This window comes from Dermacentor silvarum, chromosome 3 (assembly GCF_013339745.2).
Source record: "Dermacentor silvarum isolate Dsil-2018 chromosome 3, BIME_Dsil_1.4, whole genome shotgun sequence".
Lineage (NCBI taxonomy): Eukaryota > Metazoa > Arthropoda > Arachnida > Ixodida > Ixodidae > Dermacentor > Dermacentor silvarum.
In genome coordinates, this window is record NC_051156.1 from 93,718,101 (window position 1) to 93,730,146 (window position 12,046).

The window sequence follows — 12,046 nt, forward strand, 5'->3', positions numbered from 1 at the left end:
GATTAGTTAGCAAGTCACGTGTCATATTCAGTGACAATGCAGGCCTTTGACCTAAGGGCGGGCATGCATGTGACCTCGTTTCTCTGATAGGAAGTGCGCCTCCCTCGAGAACAGCAGCTCGCGGAGTTTCGTTGGAAATTTGCGTCTCTTTTCAAGCCATTGAGTGGTTTGATACTTTGCAGACTCGATCATAGGCCTGTGGTCTACGCAACACCCTTGTTTATTTTCAGTGCCCAAGCTAGGTGAGGGTACGTTGAAACCCAAGAGAACGCCCACTCGTTTGGTAACGGAATGTTCGTTGAAGCAGAAACTAAGCAGCTGCGCTCTCATTCAGTACCATATATCGTATTGAATATGTCGTGAGGAAATTGAGACCGTTCATGTTATAGTCAAATATGAGCATACTTTAACAATTTTTATATAAATAAATCTCTCAATCTTTATGGTAATGCGTTAGAAGCTTGATCGCGCTACTAATTTTTTTTTCATTTGTGTGACAACCTCCAAAGAAAGAAACAATGTCATTACTTTTAAATGAAATCGCCCAAGAACGCAATAAGCGTATAAATATACAAGTTAAGCCTCAGGATAACATTTCAGCGCAGTAAACGTAAGAAAGAAGCACCCTTAAATTATAATAGGTGGCAGAGGATTTCTATACATGACTTGCATATCCTGCGAGAACATAATTTTTTACCCCGAATTTGGCCTTCCTTAGCTCAGTATTTGTCATTGCAGACAAACAATACATCCATTTAGCATGCATACGAATAAGACTAATAAATCTATTTAACTGTATTGTGGCAAAAGGCTGCGTCACGCATTAATTCCTTTCTGTTCTGGCGAAAAATTCTCGCTGTGTTTTTTTTCTGTTGCTACAACTGCATCAACAGAAAAGGCACTGTCAGTGTGCGCCACCTGTTCGTAAAAATGTTTTAATGCTTCTTCCTGTATTCGCAACCCAACTACCCTGCTAGAAAACTATCAAGAAACACTTCAGTCAAGTTGCGGATAGGCCTGTGTCTTAATAACTCGCAAGGAATTGTAACGTCGTGTCCAAACTCTACAAATGGAAACTGCTACAAAGCGTTGCATGCTCACATTTTTTAGGTGAGCAGCGCTCTTGAACCTTAATAACAACAATAGTAGGCTTGGATGTAGTGGTCATTCTTGGGTTCACAAAGTAGTAGCGATGATGTTGACATTTGCAGTTTAAAACACATTTAACCTCAGCCGAAGGGTTTCGTTATATATGCCGTAGGACAATACCTCGCGCCACTGTTATGTAGATTGTTGGTGCTCTTACAGACTAATACAGCACATGTATATTTTACACACCACATTGCTTATCCTTCACATTCTCGTCACTTTGACAAAATTTTATTATTTCTTATATGTTATGATTATTTAGGACACTAAATGCCTGTTGCTAAATAACTGTGATAATGGGCATCGTTCCGAAAACCACTATAAGGTTAGGGTTCAAGACAGAACAATAGAAGCACAAACAAGAAAGCAATGCGCCACTCAAGAATGGCTGGCTCTCTCCTATAACTCCGTTTGTTTATTGCTTAGCCTACATATCAATTTCTGTTTGAAGTGGTCTACACATGTGACAAGAGATACATACCTGGTTTCTGGTTCTCTTTAGAATTCTTCTGGTCTTTGATATCCTTCTCATCACCCCCTGTGGATCAATGAGCAGGCATAAAGCTTGTCCCCGATGAATTAGAAAAAGTAAGTGGCACTTCGCGTTGATGAGCACACACTAGTCAGAGAAATAGCTCCTTTACGTTCATTGAGTGGACCACGGCGCATATATATATACACGCGAGTGACTAAAGCGAGTAATGTGGAAAGCCAACGTTTTTAAGTTGTGTGAACCAGTGAACAAACGCGTATCATACTAAAAACCAGGATGGTTGCTTTACTTTCCATACTTAAGAAGGTAGTTTTCCTCGTATGCCTCACCAAATACTCTGCATAGCACATGGTTAGTACTAAGGTACAGTACGTAGTACACTCACATTTCTTCTTTCCTCTTTCTCTGTTTGGCATTTACCTACTTCTCCACTTTCTGCCTAGTTTTTCTTTATCGTATTCAGCTGGGCGCTCATTTACAACTGACTAATTGAAGGTCCGCTGCCCTAAAAAATAAGATTCACTTTGACTAAGAAATTTCGAAATTTTCGAATATTCTATTCCCGCCAGTTCTTGCACTCTGAAAGAGGGCGTTTTGTGACAAGAATCACCTCACAATTTAGGAGGTCAGCCTGTTTCAGTCGATTGCAGCCATGGCTCAATGACTGTTCCACCGGAGGTTGTTTGGCCGGACGAACAACTACTTGTGGACAGCGCAGTAGCGCCAGCAGCATACGGCTTAATCGAGGTGAATCTCAATAAATAACGGAATCTTTGTGGCAGTACGTCACGTAACGTATAAAGTGCTTGTACTTTCTTTCGTACACTAGCATTAATTTTTGCAATCAATTGATTTAGGTGCCAAAACATGTGAAATGCTTATCTCGAGCTCGTGGTATGTTTCCAAATACGCGTTTTCTGAGAGCGTCAAGTGGTTACGACCTTTAAAAAAAAACTCGCCTACGTACCCTGCAATTTTCATATTTAATAACGCTATAAGGTATTTATTATTCACAAAGTATTCTATATTAACTGAATTAATAGATATGGCAGATACAAGGCGGGTATGTTTTTGAAGAGCAAAATTTAAGATAAGCTATAGATAAACCGGAGCCCTGAAATCCCTCAATAAAAGAGGTATTATTGAATGTTTTTTATTTGACTACCGCATTAGCCCTTGCTTTTTTGTGTCATACATCGGTCAACTTTTCGTGCATCTTATATGTGCAAAGGGAAAGTTGAGTGCTGCTAAACTGTTTAAATGTTGAAGTTACGCAAAGTTCTCAAAATAAAAGATCATAACTATGTACGTGTGTGTGCTGCTATTAGCAACTCCATAGAAGTTCCTCAAGCAAGAACTCCATGACGCATGAAATACTACACATTTTTTTTTTCATTGCGCCATTTCATTCTCACTTTCATACATGAATTTGCAATATTCCTCAATTTGATTTGCAGAAGGAATTGCAAGCACATGATGAAATTGTGATATTTTGACTGCTTCAAATTAAATGCAATATCTACCTCTTCTTCATGACATTAATTTTACATTCCAACCAAATCCTTTGTCTCTATTAAAGGTACACATAAAAGCTACGATTTTCGTAATTACTGCTGCGAAAACTACGAACAGACGACACGGAAATGAGTTTCGACAACAATTTCCGACAAGTTCACGAACAATAATACGCATACCATTTGTATTACTTGAAGAAACTTGAGTAGAACCTAATTGACGTTGTCTCGTAGTCATGCTTTCAATTGAGTGAGCATGTGCTGCTTTATTGTTTAGCACAGCCTTTTATTGGGCTTCCTATGCAAGCTGCGACAATTCGTGCTGACAGGCCAACCGAGCGTATTCTCACAGCGTGCACAATTACAACCATAAGCTGTCGCGAAATGCCAGGCGTTCGTCATCTGTATAAAATTTGCCATCTCTTGTAGAGAAATAACAAAATGTCAGCCGTTTTGAAATGTTTAATGCAGCCTCTTCATTTCAGCTGCACAAATTGAAACCACAAAACAGAAATAGCGGCAGAGTTTGTGCGGTGTTGAATGCGCGAAAGAGCAGTCCGTCGCCGATATAGAAAAATGTAGCGCCTGGGCAAAAAACAGCCGTCAAAGATAGCAAAAAAATTAGAAGCGGTGGTAACATTAGGAAGCTTTCTTGATAACAATGTACAATCGCACACAAGGAAAATGCAAACTGGAGAATTGAAAGCCAAAGATAACTTTTAAGGTATTTATTGCATTTATGAATGTGTATAATGCACTCTGTTATAAACCTCATGCACCCCCTGAATTAAGCATGATCTGGGACGCATATATTTTGCTATCATTGGCCCTCCTGTAGTTTGGTTGTATTACTCCATTTATAAGTGCATCAACATCAGACAGCACTTATTTCGAATGGTATGAGAAATGATCGCGATGAACCCAGAATACTCATGTAGAAGCAGGTAAGCATGCTCTAAACTTATACCTTTAGAACAAACAAGTTGTCAGCCAATAACAAACCCGATTATTGCAATCCTCGAAAACCGCCATAATCCAATGCTAAACTTTTTCGAGGACAACGTTCATGCTGTTACCTCCGTGGGAGTTGTGCATTTCACCCAAACTCTTGGGTGCCGATGTCATCTCTACTCAGTATAGCTTTCGTGTGGCCCAATAATGTTCATGGTTCAGTGCAGGCTGCACTAATACTCACCGTCGTTTTCTGTGTCCTCTGAATCCGATCCGCTATCTGTGCCAGCATCCTCCTTTCCAGAGCCTATAAAAGGGCTGCGGTTACAAAACATCAAACTGGTACGCTTTGGCCATCCCTAACCCTTGCGCAATAAAAGCATTATTCATTATCAAAGCTTCATACGGTACAAATTCAGACAAACGTCGCGCACTGTGTGTGTCGAGGGTGCTGAGCGCTGCTTTAACAGGATTTAGAGTTGCCATTGCGTGGTTTCCGCGTCCACCTGAGAATTTAAACGGCTATGCCAGACAAATGGTTCAGAAAATAAATTTTCTAGCGTGTGCTCAAGATGGTGATTCCTAACTTAGTGCCCGAAGGTGGGAAATGAACCATTACTGCGTTCTGGTGATGACATCAGACACATTTTTACTTATGTGACATAACTAAACCCGAATTCCACCCGCTCTTTCTGTCTATGCTTGAAATATATGTGAGGGTGGTAGGCTAGTGACCAAAATTATCCACCAAACTATGCCTAAAAGGTTTTCGACTCACAGCATCTTTAAAAATTGTTACCTGCGTTCATTGTAGTCATTATATTATCAGCACCATACACTGCTTCTCGCTGCTTGTCGTGTTTGTCAGCTATGGCGTAAGCTACGTTAAAGGATCACAAAAAGGATTGTGCCGATACACGCAGCTGTAAAATTACGTTGCACTCCTTCCTTGTCATGGCAATTGAAGATGCGTTAAGGCGAATCATGAGCACTGCATGCATGAGCACTTTCAAGAGCCTTGACGCCTTTGCGGTTTACAACGTGGGCGAAAGGGAAAAGTCACACTTTCGGAGTAGTTTATTTCGCGTTCATGAGGCTGCAGTTCTTAACAAGCGTGCAGAGGGGTGTATGTTGTTATTGAGAGAATTGCAGAGCTCCAGCAGCTGGGCTCTGACTAGGATATCATCGTTACACAATTGTCTTGAGCCCACAGAAGGTTATTGCGATGCTGCTACAGAGGGTCTGATGACAGAATTTTAATTTGGGTGATGGAGGCCCACAAACTCATCTCTGACAGTCGTGAGCTGTTCAGAAGCGAGTTACTTATATTGCAATTTGATGGCTGACAATTTTTAGTCCAATTATTATTCCGAGCAGATGTTTGCAATATTCCACATTATTGATAATGTATTTTGCGCATATAAGGAAGTTTACTGCCCGAATCCGAGAGTATTGTGAAGCTTTTCCCAGTAGTTGTGCACTTAACAGAAAGCAGCAGTTTCGAGAAAAAAAATACTTTAACAGGTCACTTAAGCGAGAACATTAAAATTTTCATCAGCTGTATGAAATTGCTGTAAAGTTATTTTGTTTATTTCTTTTCGTTTCATTCATTTTCTGATTGCCAGCAGTGCAGTGTTATTATAATGAACATTTTTCATTAAACTACATATAAAATTTGTGTTTATTACTGCCCTCTAAAATATACTTTATTGCGATAGCAATTGCATGATCACTTCAGGTGCATTTCTGCCGTCGGCGTCGCCGTCGCCGTCAGGTTCCGTATAAAGTGCACGGGCGATAAAATCTTCGCCGCGTGCCGTGTGCTGTATATGCGAGTGAAAGCGTGCGAAGTTGAGCGGGCGATCACGGCTAAATCTCCCGCAAAACATACATGCGGTCACCTTCAAATATACTGCGCTATATTTTGTAACACTGTCATCTATTTTACTGAAGTCACATTCCCGATAAAGAAAATGAAATGCACAATGGCGCTCGCAGAAACGGAGCGCATTACAGCTCTACAAATAAATGTGCAGTGACATTTAAGAAGTGGGGTTAGCGCCACATGACTGCAGCAAATGAACGTCGCACTCATTGAGCGAATATACAGCACGACAATATAATAGCATCTCACATTCGTCGGTAATTCGCGTCGGTAAAACACACCCGCAAACAGTCACCGACATTTGCAACATATCATCCTGCTTTGAAAAGAAGAGTACATACTTACTCCTACTTCCACTTTGGCTAGTCAAAACCGTGTTCGTGATGCTGGTTGCAGCTCCGCCTACTAAAAAACGAAAATGAGGCTTTGATGCATACGGCCTACTAAGAGATTTTAGACTGAATGCGCTGTGCACTTTCATTTCATTTAACTTTATTAGCCTCAAGCGCATACGCTTTACAGGGGGGAGTGGTGCATAACATATAGAGTGAATTAACAAGCAAAATCAACACTAATGAAACAAAATTCACTACAGAAAGCCAACTACAAGAGCGAAATAATGAGCGAAATACATGTTGAAGTAGAAGCAATTCAATTAATAACTAATAAGCCGCGATAAGCAGCAATGCTACAGAGTAGCTGAAGCAATAACCACAAGCGGAGAAACAAATATACAGAACACCACGCACTGAAAATCTGATAACTGGCTATTAAAAAATATCAGGGATCAGCTTCGAGATATGGCACAAGAGATGAATGAAATGAGTCGTGATCTGGTATTAATGCTACATCGGGCGGAAGGCGGTTCCACTCTGTCGATGTACGTGGCAGAAAAGAATAAAAAGCCCCCCCCCCCCCCCCCCCAATTGGTTTTACAACTGATGAATTTTACTCTGTAAGGATGGTCGATGCGGGACGAGCGATAAGACTGTTGCGAAATGAAAGCATGCTTCAATTGGTCATGATGATAAATTTTGTGGAAAAGGCTAAGGCGAGATCCTTTCCTATGAAACTCAAGAGATGGTCATGATAGCTATAGTAAGTTGTGCTGCCAGTACGGTTGTAATTGGAAAAAATGAAACGCACCGAATTATTCCTGAACTATCTCGAGTGAGGATGTTAAGTTCGTGAAAGGGGGATCCCAAATTGCAGAAGCATATTCTAATTTTGAACGTACTAATGTCTTGTACATAGTCTGTTCAGCAGAAACAGATGCTTTAGAAATATTTCGGCGCAGGTAACCAAGCAAGCGACAGCTGTTGTTAATTATGTAATCGATGTGATGCTGCCAGCTAATATCATTACTGATATATACACCTAATCATTTATAAAAAGTAATGGGGTCTAGAGGAGTATTGTTTAATTCACAGCAAGCAGGATCTGTGACATTAGTCCGCGATACTCGCATAACTTTATATTTTTTAACATTTAAATTCATAGCACAGGTATTAATTACACCATTTAAATATAGTATTTAGGTCAGGTTGTCAGACAGAAACATCAGTAGGATGAGCTATTTTGCGACAAATACCGCAGTCGTCGGGGAATAAGAGGCTAGGGAAAGTCACACAGTTAGGGGGGTCATTAATATAAACTAAGAAGAGAAGAGGGCCCAAAACGGATCCCTGTGCTACACATAACACGACAGATGTTAACGATTAATTGCGATTGTTAACGAACACGTACTGCGGCCATCTCTTTAGAAAGAATTCTAGCCATCTGAGATTTACGTCAATATTGAGGCACCTGTTTTTTTAAGAAGACGGCCGCGATGTAGGGTTATAGTATCAAATGCTTTAAAACAATCTAGGAAGATGCAATCAGCTAAAGAACGATTGCCAATAAGAGGGAGCAAGGAGTCTGTAAAATACAGTAAGTGATTCTCGAAAGAGTACGACTTCCTAAAACCATGTTGTGCCCAATTAAAAAGAGTCTGAATCAAGTAAGCTAGCAAGTTGTGAGCAGATGACACGCTCATGAATTTTGCATGGTATGCTGGTAAGAGAAATGGGGCGATAATTAAGGGTTGAATGCTTATTACCAGATTTATGAAGTGGAATTGCTTTCGCCCTTCTTTCAGTGCTCGGGATGAATACCAGCATTTAATGATTTTTGCAATATTATGGTCAGAAAAACACAGGAATACATCTTTGTTTCTTTGAGGAATCTTGCAATTATACAGTCAGCGCCATCAGAACATGAGGGTTTCAGTGTGTCAATGAGCTTTAGAATCCCGGCTATTGCTATTGGCTTCATACTGAAGAAGTCAGAGAATGCATATGATAGTAATGAAATATTGCTTGTGGATGCGAACTTCAGACTAAACACGTGCAAAATGGATGCCCACTCTTTACTAGGCACAGTTCTGGCCAACCAAAGAAATCTCTGTGTTACTTTGGGTATTAGTTACCATGTTCCAAAATTTCTGAGGGTTACTGATAAGCATGGACGGGAGCGTGTTTTTCAGGACAGTAGATTTTGCAGAAGTGACAGCGTAACTGTAGGTGTTAGACGCGATAGTGCATACATGCTAGCTTTTCTCGGTTTGCCGAAATTTGGCGCTCTGAAATAAGCACTTTTTTCCTATTAGAAAGTACATTTATATATGACTCAAACCATGGGTGCACGTATATTTGTTGGTATTATTTTGGGGGGAATGTCGGCATTTGTAAGATTTAAATGTTTGTTTGCAAACAGCTCCCAGTTCTGTTGGATTGAACGATATTCAAAACCATGAAGATAGTTATAAAGAAAGAGCGAAAGTTCACTATTGATACTTTCAAAGTTTGCCTTATTGTAGTCAAATATAACCTTTCGTTTTTTCGTAGCTGTGGGTGTAAAAAAGCATCGATCAAATTGAAATAAATAGTGATCGCTCAGTCCAGGCATGAAAGTTATCGTTCCTATCATCTTGGGGTTAGTGGTCAAAATTAGGTCAAGAAGCTTTGCAGAACTGCCGACAATGCGTGTGCGGCCATCAACTATTTGAGTAAAATTGAAAAGAGAGCAAGGGTCAAGGAACGCTTGGCAATGCGAATAATACGGTGCGCCACATAGTGGTGCCGATGTCCAGTTTATTGTCAGATAATTGAAGTCGCCTAGAAGAGTTACTGGGGATGATGGGTATCGAATCAGGGCAGAGTTAATTGCGTCGTGCAACTCATTCACGAACGAAATGTCTGCATGAGGTGGATGGTAGCACACTCCGATAATGTGTGTTTTATTGTTCACAATAACATCGCACGATACAGATTCGATATTAAATGCGATAAAAATGCGTAGCGATGTTAGGCTGGCAGAAACGGTGAGCAATGTTCCTTCCCATTGTCTTCAATCCCTGTCACAATTCCTGTCACAAATCCCTTCAAACCCTGTCACAAAAATTTCGCCGTCACTCACACGAGCATTTCACCATGTCTCGGTAAGTGTTACCGGGTCAGCATCGCACGTGTTAAAAGCTGAGCTGACATTGTCCATTTTGCCTAAAACACTCCGTATGTTAGTGTAGAGGACAAATAGAGGGCGTCGATAACCACTGCCCTCCCTGATTGTTAAGAAACGTGATTCCCGTGATTTGAACTCAAACTGTTGCCCACCGCGCATGCACCAGCAGGTTCGGATACAGTAAGCGGCACGCACGCTTTCGAGTCATGAGACGCGCTATCGGAAAGAGAAAGATGAAGCTCACGAACAGTATCTGTGTTCGGGTCATATTCATACTGTATTTGACTGACGGCGAGTTTATAGTAGCGAAGTTTAAAAATTGGCAATCCAGGCAACGACTTCGCGAACGCAGTTAGCCTCTTGCGAGCGAGCCTGGTGACTACCACAATAGTTATCAGAAACTGAAATTTAGTTAATTTTGAGCCTCACACGATCTGCCGTCACACAATCTTTCGCTTCGAAATTCCAAAACTTCTTTATTACAGGTTGGAACTTATCTTGAACAAAGGGGCTGCCAAGCTCGTTCTATCGTGTCCAGTAAAAATTCGGAAACAATATTGTTGCGCGAAAACGTATATTTACAAATATTTACAAAATAGGCGAGCACCACAGGCGTAGCAGCAACCAGCCAAGATGGCGAGGAGCAACCTCTACTTCCTCTTCTTCGGTGCCGGTCTTCTTCTTCTGCCTCGCGTCATTACCCCCCGGGCGAAAACACGCGCACCATCCGGGCAGGTCAGAGTGCAGCATCAGCGGACGGGTGATACGGCTTCAGCCAGGCGACATGAACTACGTCAGTCTTGATCGGCGCAGAAGATAACATTGATTGTGCCGGTGCAATCTCATACGTCACGTCGGTAACTTGGCGCAGAACGCGATAGGGACCATGGTAGCGTGGTAGAAGCTTCGCGGAGAGACCAACGTGTCGAGTTGGCGACCAGAGGAGCACTAAGAATCCAGGAGCGTAACATACATCCTTGTGACGGCAATCGTAACGGTTCTTCTGTGACACCTGCGACATCTGAAGGCGGTCGCGCGCGATATGACGCGCAGCGTGCGCCCTTTCGATGGCATCTTGTGCGTACTCCGATGGTTGTTGTGGGGCGGCTGGTAGTACAGTATCCATAGGTAGTGTCGGTTCCCGGCCAAAAAGAAGGTAAAACGGTGAACAACCTGCCGTATCGTGGCGTGACGAATTATAGGCAAATGTGACAAAGGGTAATGTAGCATCCCAGTCGCGGTGGTCGGCGGAAACGTACATGGACAGCATGTCGGTTATGGTGCGATTAAGACGTTCGGTGAGGCCATTTGTCTGAGGGTGATAGGCGGTGGTGACTTTGTGTTTCGTGGAACATGAGCGTAGAAGATCATTGATGACACGCGACAAGAAGTAAGGACCGCGATCGGTGAGCAGTTGACGAGGCGCTCCGTGATGCAGAATAACATCGTGAAGGAGGAAGTCGGCAATATCGGTGGCACAGCTGGTTGGAAGTGCGCGCGTAATAGCGTAACGCGTGGCATAGTCTGGCGCGACAGCGACCCATTTGTTCCCTGATGCGGATGTAGGGAAAGGTCCGAGGAAATCGACGCCGACGCGGAAGAACGGCTCTACTGGGACATCGATAGGCTGAAGAAGGCCGGCGGGAAGCGTCGGTGGTCTCTTGCGTCGTTGGCAAAGTTCGCAGCGGCCAACATACTTCTGTACGGAGCGATAAAGTCCAGGCCAAAAGAAACGACGCCGCACGCGATCATAAGTGCGCGTTACACCAAGATGACCTGCTGTAGGTTCGTCGTGAAGCTGCTGGAGGACAGTACTACGCATGTGGGAGGGCACCACAAGCAAGTGTTCAGGGCCTTCGGAGTATACACTGTGGCGGTATAAAGTTCCATTATGTAAGGTAAACATCCGGAGTGACTCGTCAGGGGGCCCGGAACTGAGACGGTTGATGATGGAACGTAACGCCGAATCACGCCGCTGTTCATCGCCGAAATGAATTAACTGAGATATAGAAAGGACACAGGCATCGGTGTCAGGGTTGGTGCTGTCGGGTGGATCCACGGGATAACGGGACAGGCAGTCCGCGTCCTAATGTAATTGGCCAGACTTGTGGATGACGGAAAACGAGTACTCGTGTAATCGCAAAGCCCAGCGTCCGAGACGGCCTGTAGGATCTTTCAGCGAGGAAAGCCAGCAGAGCGCATGGTGGTCAGTGACTACCGTGAATGGGCGGCCAAAGAGGTACGGCCGAAATTTGGAGATTGCCCAAACAAGGGCAAGGCATTCACGCTCGGTAATTGAGTAATTGCGTTCTGGGGCAGAGAGCAGGCGGCTATCGTACGCTATGACGCAGTCACGACCATGCTGGCGCTGGGCAAGGACGGCTCCAATTCCGTATCCACTGGCATCCGTCCGAACTTCCGTAGGAGCAGATGGGTCGAAGTGCGCCAACAGAGGAGAAGTCGTCAGAAGGCGGATAAGCGTAGAAAATGCCTGAGCTTCTAGATGGCCCCAGACGAAAGGCGTATCTTTCTTGAGAAGGTCGGTGAGCG

At 43.0% G+C, this 12,046-nt stretch overlaps 1 long non-coding RNA gene across 1 annotated transcript; it reads right to left on the reverse strand.

Moving 5' to 3' along the window:
• Positions 1-1,544: 1,544 nt before the first annotated feature.
• Positions 1,545-6,636, reverse strand: LOC125943882 (uncharacterized). Its single transcript, XR_007465961.1, has 3 exons — positions 6,338-6,636; positions 4,352-4,414; positions 1,545-1,687 (listed from the first exon to the last, which is right to left on the reverse strand). It is a non-coding gene; the product is annotated as an uncharacterized LOC125943882 (long non-coding RNA).
• Between the last annotated feature and the right edge of the window lie 5,410 nt (positions 6,637-12,046).